The following is an 11877-nucleotide window of genomic DNA, read 5'->3' as shown; positions in this document are numbered from 1 at the left end:
CTGAGAAATCTGTCTCTTTCTCACAAACAGTATCCTGACTTGTTTCACTGCTAAATACTATCCATACTCTTCTTCTCTGCTCTGGGGCTGCAGGCTGGGGCTTTGTTTCTGGGGCCCAGGACCCTCCCCTCTGAGCTAAACTCACTTCCTGCCATGAGAGTTTTTCCGGGCTGCAGTTAGCTCCCGGGAGCTGAGTGGCCTTCTTCACGTTTCTGCTTTTCCTACCAGTCTCAGTGTAGCTTCTTCAGTGTTTCTGGTTAAAGTCCTCTTAGTTTAGTCCACAGTTGGTTTTTCCAGATGATGTTTCTTAAAATTAAATCCACTTTGATTCTGTGAGGTAGAAGTTGGTACATTTGCCTACTTCATTGCCATCTTGCTGCCCATTTTTTTTCTATTTATTAAAGAGATGTGTACTATATGTTGAACATTTATTTTTTTACTAATTATGGATTTTTATAATTAAAAACAAAGAGCAAAGCATTTTTCAGAAATAATGTCAATTTGTTTGAGAAATAGATTATGTTTTTTTTGTTTTCTTTTTTTTTTTTTCCTATTTTAATTTTCTTTTTTTTTTTTTTTTTAAATAAATTTTTATTAATGGTAATAGGATGACATTAATAAATCAGGGTACATATATTCAAAGAAAACATGTCTAGGTTACCTTGTCATTAAATTATGTTGCATACCCCTCGCCCAAAGTCAGATTGTCCTTCGCCACCCTCTATCTAGTTCTCTGTGCCCATCCCCCTCCCCCTAACTCTCCCCCTGTCCTCCCTCCCCCCACCCCTGGTAACCACCACACACTTGTCCATGTCTCTTATTCTCATTTTTATGTTCCACCAATGTATGGAATCATGTAGTTCTTGTTTTTTTCTGATTTACTTATATCACTCCTTATAATGTTATCAAGATCCCACCATTTTGCTGTAAATGATCTGATGTCATCATTTCTTATGGCTGAGTAGTATTCCATAGTGTATATGTGCCACATCTTCTTTATCCAGTCTTCTATTGAAGGGCTTTTTGGTTGTTTCCATGTCTTGGCCACTGTGAACAGTGCTGCAATGAACATGGGGCTACATGTGTCTTCACATATCAATGTTTCTGAGGTTTTGGGGTATATACCCAGTAGAGAGATTGCTGGGTCATAAGGTAGTTCTATTTGCAGTTTTTTGAGGAACCACCATACTTTCCTCCATAATGGTTGTACTACTTTACAGTCCCACCAACAGTGAATGAGGGTTCCTTTTTCTCCGCAGCCTCTCCAACATTTGCTATTACCCGTCTTGTTGATAATAGCTAATCTAACAGGGGTGAGGTGGTATCTCATTGTAGTTTTGATTTGCATTTCCCTAATAACTAATGAAGCTGAGCATCTTTTCATATATCTGTTGGCCATTTGTATCTCTTCCTGGGAGAAGTGTCTATTCATGTCTTCTTCCCATTTTTTTATTGGATTGTTTGTTTGTTTGTTGTTGAGTTTTATGAGTTCTTTGTAAATTTTGGAAATTAGGCCCTTATCTGAGCTGTTGTTTGAAAATATCATTTCCCATTTAGTTGGCTGTCTGTTTATTTTGATATCAGTTTCTCTTGCTGAGCAAAAACTTTTTATTCTGATGTAGTCCCATTCATTTATCTTTGTCTTCACTTCTCTTGCCATTGGAGTCAAGTTCATAAAATGTTCTTTAAAACCCAGGTCCATGAGTTGAGTACCTATGTCTTCTTCTATGTACTTTATTGTTTCAGGTCTTATATTTAGGTCTTTCATCCATTTTGAATTAATTTTAGTACACGGGGACAGGCTGTAGTCGAGTTTCATTCTTTTGCATGTGGCTTTCCAGTTTTCCCAACACCATTTGTTGAAGAGGCTTTCTTTTCTCCATTGTGTGTTGTTGGCCCCTTTATCAAAGATTATTTGACCATATATATGTGGTTTTATTTCTGGGCTTTCTATTCTGTTCCATTGGTCTGAGTGTCTATTTTTCTGCCAATACCATGCTGTTTTGATTATTGTGGCCCTATAATATAGTTTAAAGTCAGGTATTGTAATGCCCCCAGCTTCATTCTTTTTCCTTAGGATTGTTTTGGCTATTCGGGGTTTTTTATAGTTCCATATAAATCTGATGATTTTTTGTTCCATTTCTTTAAAAAATCTCATAGGGATTTTGATGGGAATTGCATTGAATTTGTATATTGCTTTGGGTAATATGGCCATTTTGATTATATTTATTCTTCCTATCCAAGAACAAGGAATATTTTTCCATCTCATTGTATCTTTTTTGATTTCCCTTAACAATGCTTTGTAATTTTCATTATATAGGTCCTTTACATTCTTTGTTATGTTTATTCCTAGGTATTTTATTTTTTTTTGTTGCAATCGTGAAGGGGATTATTTTTTTGAGTTCGTTTTCTAATATTTCATTGTTGGCATAGAGAAAGGCTATGGACTTCTGTATGTTAATTTTGTATCCTGCGAACTTACTGTATTGGTTTATTGTTTCTAATAATCTTTTTGTGGAGTCCTTCGGGTTTTCGATGTATAGGATCATATCATCAGCAAAAAGTGATACCTTTACTTCTTCTTTTCCGATATGGATGCCTTTTATTTCTTTTTCTTGTCTGATTGCTCTGGCCAGAACTTCTAGCACCACGTTAAATAAGAGTGGAGAGAGTGGACAACCCTGTCTTGTTCCTGATTTAAGGTAGAAAGTCCTCAGTTTTATGCCGTTTAAAATGATGTTGGCTGATGGTTTATCATATATGGCCTTTATCATGTTGAGATATTTTCCTTCTATACCCATTTTGTTGAGAGTCTTAAACATAAAATTGTGTTGTATTTTATCAAAAGCCTTTTCTGCATCTATTGATAAGATCATGTGGTTTTTGTTCTTTGTTTTGTTGATATGGTGTATTACGTTAACCGTTTTGCGTATGTTGAACCATCCTTGAGATTCTGGGATGAATCCCACTTGATCATGATGTATTATTTTTTTAATATGTTGTTGTATTCGGTTTGCCAGTATTTTGTTTAGAATTTTAGCATCTGTATTCATTAGAGATATTGGTCTGTAGTTTTCTTTCTTTGTGCCATCCTTGCCAGGTTTTGGTATGAGGGTTATGTTGGCCTCATAAAATGTGTTTGGAAGTATTGCTTCTTCTTCAATGTTTTGGAAGACTTTGAGTAGAATAGGAAACAAGTCTTTTTTGAATGTTTGATAGAATTCACTAGTATAACCGTCAGGGCCTGGACTTTTATTTTTGGGGAGGTTTTTAATAGTTTTTTCTATTTCCTCCCTGCTGATTGGTCTGTTTAGGCTTTCAGCTTCTTCATGACTCAGTCTAGGAAGGTTGTATTGTTCTAGGAATTTATCCATTTCTTCTAGATTGTTGTATTTGGTGGCATATAATTTTTCATAGTATTCTACAATAATTCTTTGTATATCTATGATGTCTGTGGTGATCTCTCCTCTTTCATTTTGGATTTTATTTATTTGAGTCCTGTGCCTTTTTTCCTTGGTGAGTCGTGCCAAGGGTTTGTCAATTTTGTTGATCTTTTCAAAGAACCAGCTCCTTGTTTTATTGATTTTTTCTATAGTTTTTCTGTTCTCTATTTCATTTATTTCTGCTCTGATTTTTATTATCTCCTTTCTTCGGCTGGTTTTGGGTTGTCTTTGTTCTTCTTTTTCTAGTTCCTTAAGGTGTGAAGTTAAGTGGTTTACTTCGGTTCTCTCTTGTTTGTTCATATAGGCCTGAAGTGATATGAACTTTCCTCTTATTACTGCTTTTGCTGCATCCCAGAGATTCTGATATGTCGTATTTTCATTTTCATTTGTCTGTATGTATCTTTTGATCTCTGCGCTTATTTCTTCTTTGACCCATTCATTTTTTTTTTTTTTTTCATTTTTCTGAAGCTGGAAACAGGGAGAGACAGTCAGACAGACTCCCGCATGCGCCCGACCGGGATCCACCCGGCACACCCACCAGGGGCGGTGCTCTGCCCCCCAGGGGGCAATGCTCTGCCCATCCGGGGCATCGCCATATTGCGACCAGAGCCACTCTAGCACCTGAGGCAGAGGCCACAGAGCCATGTCCAGCGCCCGGGCCATCTTTGCTCCAATGGAGCCTTGGCTGCGGGAGGGGAAGAGAGAGACAGAGAGGAAAGTGCGGCGGAGGGGTGGAGAAGCAAATGGGCGCTTCTTCTATGTGCCCTGGCCGGGAATCGAACCCGGGTCCTCCGCATGCTAGGCCGACGCTCTACCACTGAGCCAACCGGCCAGGGCGACCCATTCATTTTTTAGCAGTATGTTGTTTAGTTTCCACATTTTTGTGGGTTTTTCCCCCTCTTTTTTGAAGTTGAATTCTAGTTTCAAGGCTTTATGATCAGAAAATATGCTTGGTACAATTTCAATTTTTCTAAATTTGCTGATATTGTCTTTGTGGCCCAACATATGGTCAATTCTTGAGAATGTTCCATGTACACTAGAGAAAAATGTATACTCTGTCGCTTTGGGATGAAGTGTCCTGTAGATGTCTATCATATCCAGGTGTTCTAGTATTTCGTTTAAGGCCACTATATCTTTATTGATTCTCTGTTTGGATGACCGATCTAGAGCCGTCAGCGGAGTATTGAGGTCTCCAAGTATGATTGTATTTTTGTTAGTTTTTGTTTTAAGGTCAATAAGTAGCTGTCTTATATATTTTGGTGCTCCTTGGTTTGGTGCATATATATTAAGGATTGTTATGTCCTCTTGATTCCGTGTCCCCTTAATCATTATGAAGTGACCATTTTTGTCTCTGAGTACTTTTTCTGTCTTGTAGTCAGCATTATCAGATATGAGTATTGCTACACCTGCTTTTTTTTGGGTGTTGTTTGCTTGGAGTATTGTTTTCCAGCCTTTCACTCTGAATTTGTTTTTATCCTTGTTGCTTAGATGTGTTTCTTGTAGGCAGCATATAGTTGGATTTTCTTTTTTAATCCATTCTGCTACTCTGTGTCTTTTTATTGGTAAGTTTAATCCATTTACATTTAGTGTAATTATTGACACTTGTGGGTTCCCTACTGCCATTTTATAAATTGCTTTCTGTTAGTTTTGTATCTTGTTTGATTCTTCTCTTTTGTTTTTCTATCATTTGTTTCTGTTTGTTTGTGTTCCATACTTCTTTCCTCTGTTGCTACCTTTTTTAAGTCATGTGTTTTTGTGGTGGTTTTTTCTAGGGTGGTTACCATTAAGTAATGAAAAGGGTACCTACCATATTCATTGTAGTACCCTATCTTATAAGTATTTCTGCACTTCATTATCCTTTGCTACTGTTAATCTCCATTCTCTCCCCCCTTTTTTTTCCTTTGTTGTCACAGTTTAAGTTTGGTTTTATTGTGTTCTTGGTGGAGCTGTTACTTGTGGTGTTGTTTTCTTTTGTTCTTTGAATCTGGTTGGAAAACCCCCTTTAGTATTTCCTGGAGTGGGGGCTTTCTGTTGATAAATTCTCTCATCTTTTCTGTATTTGTGAATGTTTTTATATCTCCTTCATACTTGAAGGATAGCTTTGATGGGTATAGTATTCTTGGCTGAAAGTTCCTCTCTTTCAGGGCTTTAAATATTGGGGTCCACTCTCTTCTAGCTTGTAGAGTTTCTGCTGAGAAATCTGATGATAATCTAATAGGCCTTCCTTTATATGTTGTACTCTTCTTTTCCCTCGTTGCCTTGAGAATTTTTTCTTTGTCATTGGTTTGTGTCATCTTTATTATGATGTGCCTTGGAGTGGGTTTGTTGGGGTTAAGAAAACTCGGTGTTCTGTTTGCTTCTTGAATTTGAGGCTTTAGTTCTTTCCACAGGCTTGGGAAGTTCTCGTCTATTATTTGTTTGAGTATATTCTCCATTCCATTTTCTTTCTCTTCTCCCTCTGATATACCTATTATTCTTATGTTATTCTTTCTGATGGAGTCAGATAATTCCTGTAGGGCTTTCTCGTTTTTTATTATTTTTGAGTATCTTTCTTCTTCTCTCTTTTGTGCCTCAAGTTGTTTGTCTTCTATTTCACTAATCCTATCTTCAATCTGGTTTGTTATGCTAGCTAAGCTTGTTACCTCGTTTTTCAGCTCGTGAATTGAGTTTTTCATTTCTGTTTGATTTGTTTTTATAGTTTCAATTTCCTTAGTAATATATTCTTTGTGTTCATTGAGTTGTTTTCTGATCTCCCTATATTGCCTTTCTGTGTTTTCTTGTATATCTCTGAGTATTTTTAAGATTTCTATTTTAAATTCTCTGTCATTTAGCTCCAAGGCTTCCAATATGTTAAGTCTTTTCTCCATAGATTTTTCCACATCTATTTGTGTTACCTCTCTTTCTTTTGTATCCATAATATTCGATTTCCTTTTTCTTATTGGCATCTGAGGGTGGTCTTGTTGATAGCACTAATTAGAATTAATAAAGAGTAAAAAGTAAAAAAAAAAAAAAAAAAAAAAACCAAAGGGTAAAACACCCCACAAAAAAAAGCAGTAATAATATATTATTTCCCCCTTTTTTTTTCTTTCTTCTCCTTCCCTCCTCTGCCCTCCTCAGGGAAATATCGTGCCTATAATGGAGGGCCTGGTTTGCGGTGAAGAGTTCAAGGGGCAAAAAAAAAGGGGAGTAGGGACCTACTAAATGCAAAAAAAAAAAAAAAAAAGGAAGAAAATCTTAGACAAGCATAAGTTGATCTGCCTGCGGGTGATGGTCAACTAAGAGATATAATGAGAGGGATAAGAGGGAACCAGAAAAAAGGACAAAAAAAGGAATAATGAAGAAGAAAAAAATAAAAATTATAAGTAAAAGTCTGTTGTATTAAGTGGAGCGAAGACCAAATACAATGGAGACCTTGGGTTGGGAGGACCCAAAATGCCACAAAAATAAACTAACAAGAAAAAAACAAAAACAAAAGCGAAAAAGAAAAATAAAGCCAAAAAAAACCTTGAGTCCCAAATTAACTAATTTGTTCGTGATTGAGGATTAAATGGGAGGAAAGTAAAATGAGAAAAGAAAAAACGAATAGAAAGGAAAGAATAAGAAAAAGAGAAAAACGAAGGAAGAAATAAAAAAGGAAGAGAAAAAAACAAAATAAAGCAAAAAACAAAAAACAAACAAACAAACAAACAAAAAAAACAAAAGAGGAGAGAGTGAGAGTTAAGTGTCCTGGAGTATAACCCCAAAGGAGGGTGAGGATGAAGAAGAGAAATAAAATGTAACACTTATGGTTAGTGTAGTTCAAGAAAAGGGAAGCATAAGATGGGCAGAGAATAGAAGGACCGAGGTGGAGGAAATAAAGGCAATAAGATAGAAGAAACAAACAACAACAACAACAACAACAACCAAAAAAATTAGTGGAACAAGTTGTAAAGTCTGTGGATTTTTCTTGATTTTGAGATGTTAACTTCTTCCTTTTTCTTTTCTCTCCCTCTTCCTGGTCGGTGACTCTGTACCCCAGGTTCTGCCCCTGTGTCACATTTAGGTAGGGATTTGCAGTTGATGGGATTCTATGGCAATGTCATATAATTGGCTTTAGTCTTGCTGGTAGTCAAGGCTTGTTGGCGTTTGCAGGGTCCAACGATGAGAGAGTTTGCTTTCGTGGATTCTCTCTCCTAGTCCCCCCTTCCTGTATTAGCAGCCTGGTGATCCAGCTATAAGGCTGCCACTGCTTCTGCCTGGGGAGTAAGAGGCTCAAAGAGCTGGGAAATCCCCACTCTATCCCCACTCAGTGCAAGGCTTTGGGAAGGGCTCTGGCAGTGAGGGCCTCCAGTGTAATCAGGCGGGGGTGGGAGTCAATTGTTGTCAAGGTGACTGTTCAGCGCCTAGCATTCAGTTGGACCTCTCAACCCAGGCTTTCCACACTTTGTAGCCTGTTTTGGCTGGTAAGAAGAGGCACTAGTCTCTGCTTGCGACTAGTGTGGTATAGATCTTATTATCTGCCAAGTCCTTCTTGTTAGCGTTTATCCCTGAATATGGAGGCTCTATCAATCAGAAGTTGCCCCCGCCCCTTTAGCGAGAGGCACTAAAAAATATCACGCCTCTTGTCTTGGGTCGGTGAACTGAGAGAGATCTTATCAATTAGAACCAAGAGTGCGCAGATTTCACGGGTTAAGTTAATTTTAGTAATTGGGTCCCAGCTGTGCTCCCGAAGGTATTTCAGGCTGCCTGCGCGCGCCCCTCCCCCAACGCTTGATTGTTAGCTTGAATGGCTGGGTGAGGTGCCCCGCCCGCGGAGAGAATCTCCCAAGTAGGGAATACTGCCCTGGGGCCTCTCCCACTCCCCGTGCGCGGGCCGCTGGGAACGTTAGCGGTGCTCGGTCTGCAATGCTCGGTCTGCAACCAGACCGGGCGCGCGCCAGCGGCTGCTCCGGAGTGTGGGCGGTGCTCGCTCTGCGACCGACCCGGGCGCTGCTCGCGGCGGCTCGCGGCGGCGGCTGGCGGCGGCGGCTGGCTCGAGGCTGCTGCTCACGGCTCCCGAGTGCGGGATGACTTACCACAGGCGCACTTCCTCGCGGCTTGAATGAACGTCCCTGCGGTAGCTTCCTCCACACCCTCGTCTCTCAGATTCAAGTGATAACAGTCCTTTTGCTTTCAGTTTGTGTGGAACTCTGTAATGCTCCGAAGATAAATTTTCCTGTTTCTAGTTGATAAATTTGTTGTGGTTTTGGGGAGATCTGTCGGACGCGCTGCTCACGGCGCCATTTCCGTGACGTCCGATTATGTTTTTAAAAAGTATTATTTTTTGTCTTTCAAGTCAACAACATATTATTTAAGGTTATTTCAATAAAAAAAATCATGGCTGTAGCACACAGACCATTGTAGGTTTACACTCCTTTTTTAATGGAAATGGTTTAATTTAACTTTTTCTACACCTATTAGATGCCCTATCCTGTCTGACATAGTTTGTTTTTATTCACAACTTTTCTTTAATAGTCTGAAGTCATCATTAGTGATGACCCTGTTAACAATGTAAGCCTCTATAGCAAGTGCCCAGCTTTCCATGGGCAGGAAAAACTAGCCAGCTAGAAACAGAGTTATTTCTCAAGAAAAAGGAAGAGTGACAGAGAGAGAAATAGTAAAAACCTCAGAGAATTATTTCTTGGGAGCCAGATATTTTCTAAACAAGTATATGACAATATCTTTCAGCCAGAGGTCAGAATTACAATGAACCAGTGACTACTCTGTGCCTATCTTTTCCTTCCTTTGTATGAAGTTGTCTACTGTGGTTATTCTGTCTCTGTTCCTTTATTGTGTGTGTGTGTGTGTGTGTGTGTGTATACATGTGTAGGAGCAGATTTATACAACTACCCATATTCAAGCATTTAGAGGATTGATATCCAAGGAAACTAACCTGAGATGTCTCATTTTTACTGGCAGTCATTTAAATAATGAGAACCTGAATCAGAAGCCTGAATCTTACACGGACTATATGAGATAATTCATTTACTTTCTAAGCCTCAGTTTCTTTATTTGTAAAAGGAGGAAAATTTATATATATATTATTTCTAAAGTTCTTTCTCATTTTTCAATGATTACAGTACCTTCATTTTTTATTATTTATGTTATTTTACTGTCTTAGCTAAATCAAAGGTTGTCTACATTCTCTTATTGAAAATTGTTTACTTGTATTGGTTTTTTTCAGGTAGCAGATTTCCAGAGAGCAATGATTATAACCTTTCTATATTCACTAAAATCTCGAGAGAGCTTATTTTAGAGCCAAACATTCATTAGATGCTTAATAAATATTAAATGGTGAGCATGACCTTGTTGATCTGTGGTATCTTAGGCTGCTTGCACTATTGCTGCTGACATTTCTTTTGCTTATTAAAATCATTAACAACATGAGTGTGTGCTCTTTGTTATTATAACCTGATAGGCAAGGGAGCTTATAAAAGTGACCTATTTCAGAGCTTCTCTAGTGACTAGAAATTGACTTCTAATTTTAAGATAAAATTTAAGAAAAATTTACCATGTGAACTGTTCTTTGGGAGGTCATTTTTGTCACCTTTTTTGTCATTGTGATTACCTTGGTTGATTATCTAAGATATATTTTGACAAAATGATCCTGTTTCAAAGAGACACTTCAGTAAAGAGTAAAAATCAGTGAAATGCAATAGTTAAATGAGATCTAAAGCCTCAGATTCACACCTGAGGAAGGCTTAGTGAACTATTTGGGGTGAGCCTGTGTTATGATGCATATCTGAGAACTGGGTTTTTTTTTATTCAGAAACTTTCTGAAGTCATTTTATAGAACCTCTCTCTTAACAAGCAATTTATTTCCAACTTGTAGCTTCTATGTGGCATAAAGTAAATAATAAAAAGTCACAAAATTCTCAAAGTTCTTGTTAAAAAATCTTCTGACCTCTTCTAGAATCCTCTAAATGCTTGACCTGTGGTGGCGCAGTGGGATAAAGCATCCAATTGGAACACTGAGGTTGCCAGTTTAAAACCCTAGGCTTGCCTGGTCAAGGTCCATGTGGGAGTTGATGGTTCCTGACCCTCCCCCTTCCCTTCTCTCTCTCTCTCTCTTTTTCCTTCTATCTCTCTTTCCTCTCTGAAAATTGAATACTTAAAAATATTAAAAAAAAGAATCCTCTAAAGGATGCTATTGTTTATATCTTGGCCCTTTGACCCAAACTTACAATTTGGAAATGTTTTTGTTTGTTTGTTTGTTTTTTTATATTTTTTATTCATTTTAAAGAGAAGGTGCAGAGAGGAGAGACAGACAGACAGACAGAGAGAAAAGAGAGAAAAGCATCAATTTCCATATGTGCCTGGACTAGGCAAGCCCGGGGTTTTGAATTTGCGACCTCAGCATTCCAGGTTGATGCTTTACCCACTGTGCCACTGCAGGTCAGGCCAATTTGTAGGTTTGAGTGTTATGTTTACTAACCAAAAAAAAATCAACTTTTGATACTTTAAAAAAAACTATACCTAGAAAAAGAAACAGGCATATTTATTATTGAATCATTTTTCTTTAGTTGTTATCACAGAAATTATGGTTACATAACTTTAAAAAACAATTTCTCTATGACCTGATTAATATAATCAGCCAGAGAGAGAAAATCTGACATTCCTTCAGGTGCATTTCCTGTTTCTTTAATTTATTTTATAATTTATTGTGTTGAGATGTTTCAAGTGTTTCACTCAACATGACACCATCTACACACTATATGGTAAATACCAGGTCCCATACAAAAACTATATCCACCTCATTTTTACACCTTTACAGTTTTTGATTTTGTCAGTTTCTTTTCTTTTTATTTTTTTAGACAATTAAATTTAACAGGGTGACATTAGTCAACCAGAGTACATAGATTTAGAGAAAACATCTCCATATCATTTGGAGAGTCCATTATGCTGTGTACCCATCACTCAAAGTCAAATCATCATTTGTCACCCTATATTTGTTTCTTTTATTCCCCTCCCCTCCCTCACCCCTCCCTCTCCTTCCTTCTCTTCCCCCTGGTAACCATTGCACTCTTATCTATGTCTATGCATCTCAATTTTGTGTTCCACCTATGTATGGAATCATACAGTTCTTTGTTTTTCTGATTTACTTATTTCACTCAGTAAGTGTTATCAAAGTCCATCCATGTTGTTGTAAATGATACTATGTCATCTTTTCTTATGGCTGAATAATATTCCAGTGTATATATGTACCACTTCTTCTTTATCAAATCCTCTATTAAAGGGCATTTTAGTTATTTCCATAACTTGGCCACAGTGAACAATGTTGCGATGAACATGGGGGTACATGTGTCATTACATACCAATGTTTTTGAGTTTTGAGACTATATACCCAGTCGATGGATTGCTGGGTCATATGGTAGTTCTATTCTTATTTTTTTGAGGAACCACCATATTTTCTTCC

General features: G+C 37.7%; 1 non-coding gene across 1 annotated transcript; it reads right to left on the bottom strand.

Annotated features, from left to right (window-relative positions):
- Nucleotides 1-4204: 4204 nt before the first annotated feature.
- TRNAA-AGC (transfer RNA alanine (anticodon AGC)) lies at nt 4205-4280 on the bottom strand. Its single transcript has one exon. It is a non-coding gene; the product is annotated as a tRNA-Ala (tRNA).
- Nucleotides 4281-11877: the final 7597 nt, after the last annotated feature.

The sequence above is a fragment of the Saccopteryx leptura genome, chromosome 4, assembly GCF_036850995.1.
Source record: "Saccopteryx leptura isolate mSacLep1 chromosome 4, mSacLep1_pri_phased_curated, whole genome shotgun sequence".
Lineage (NCBI taxonomy): Eukaryota > Metazoa > Chordata > Mammalia > Chiroptera > Emballonuridae > Saccopteryx > Saccopteryx leptura.
Note: the sequence above shows the minus strand (reverse complement) of the source record. Positions and strands in the feature narration are given on the sequence as shown.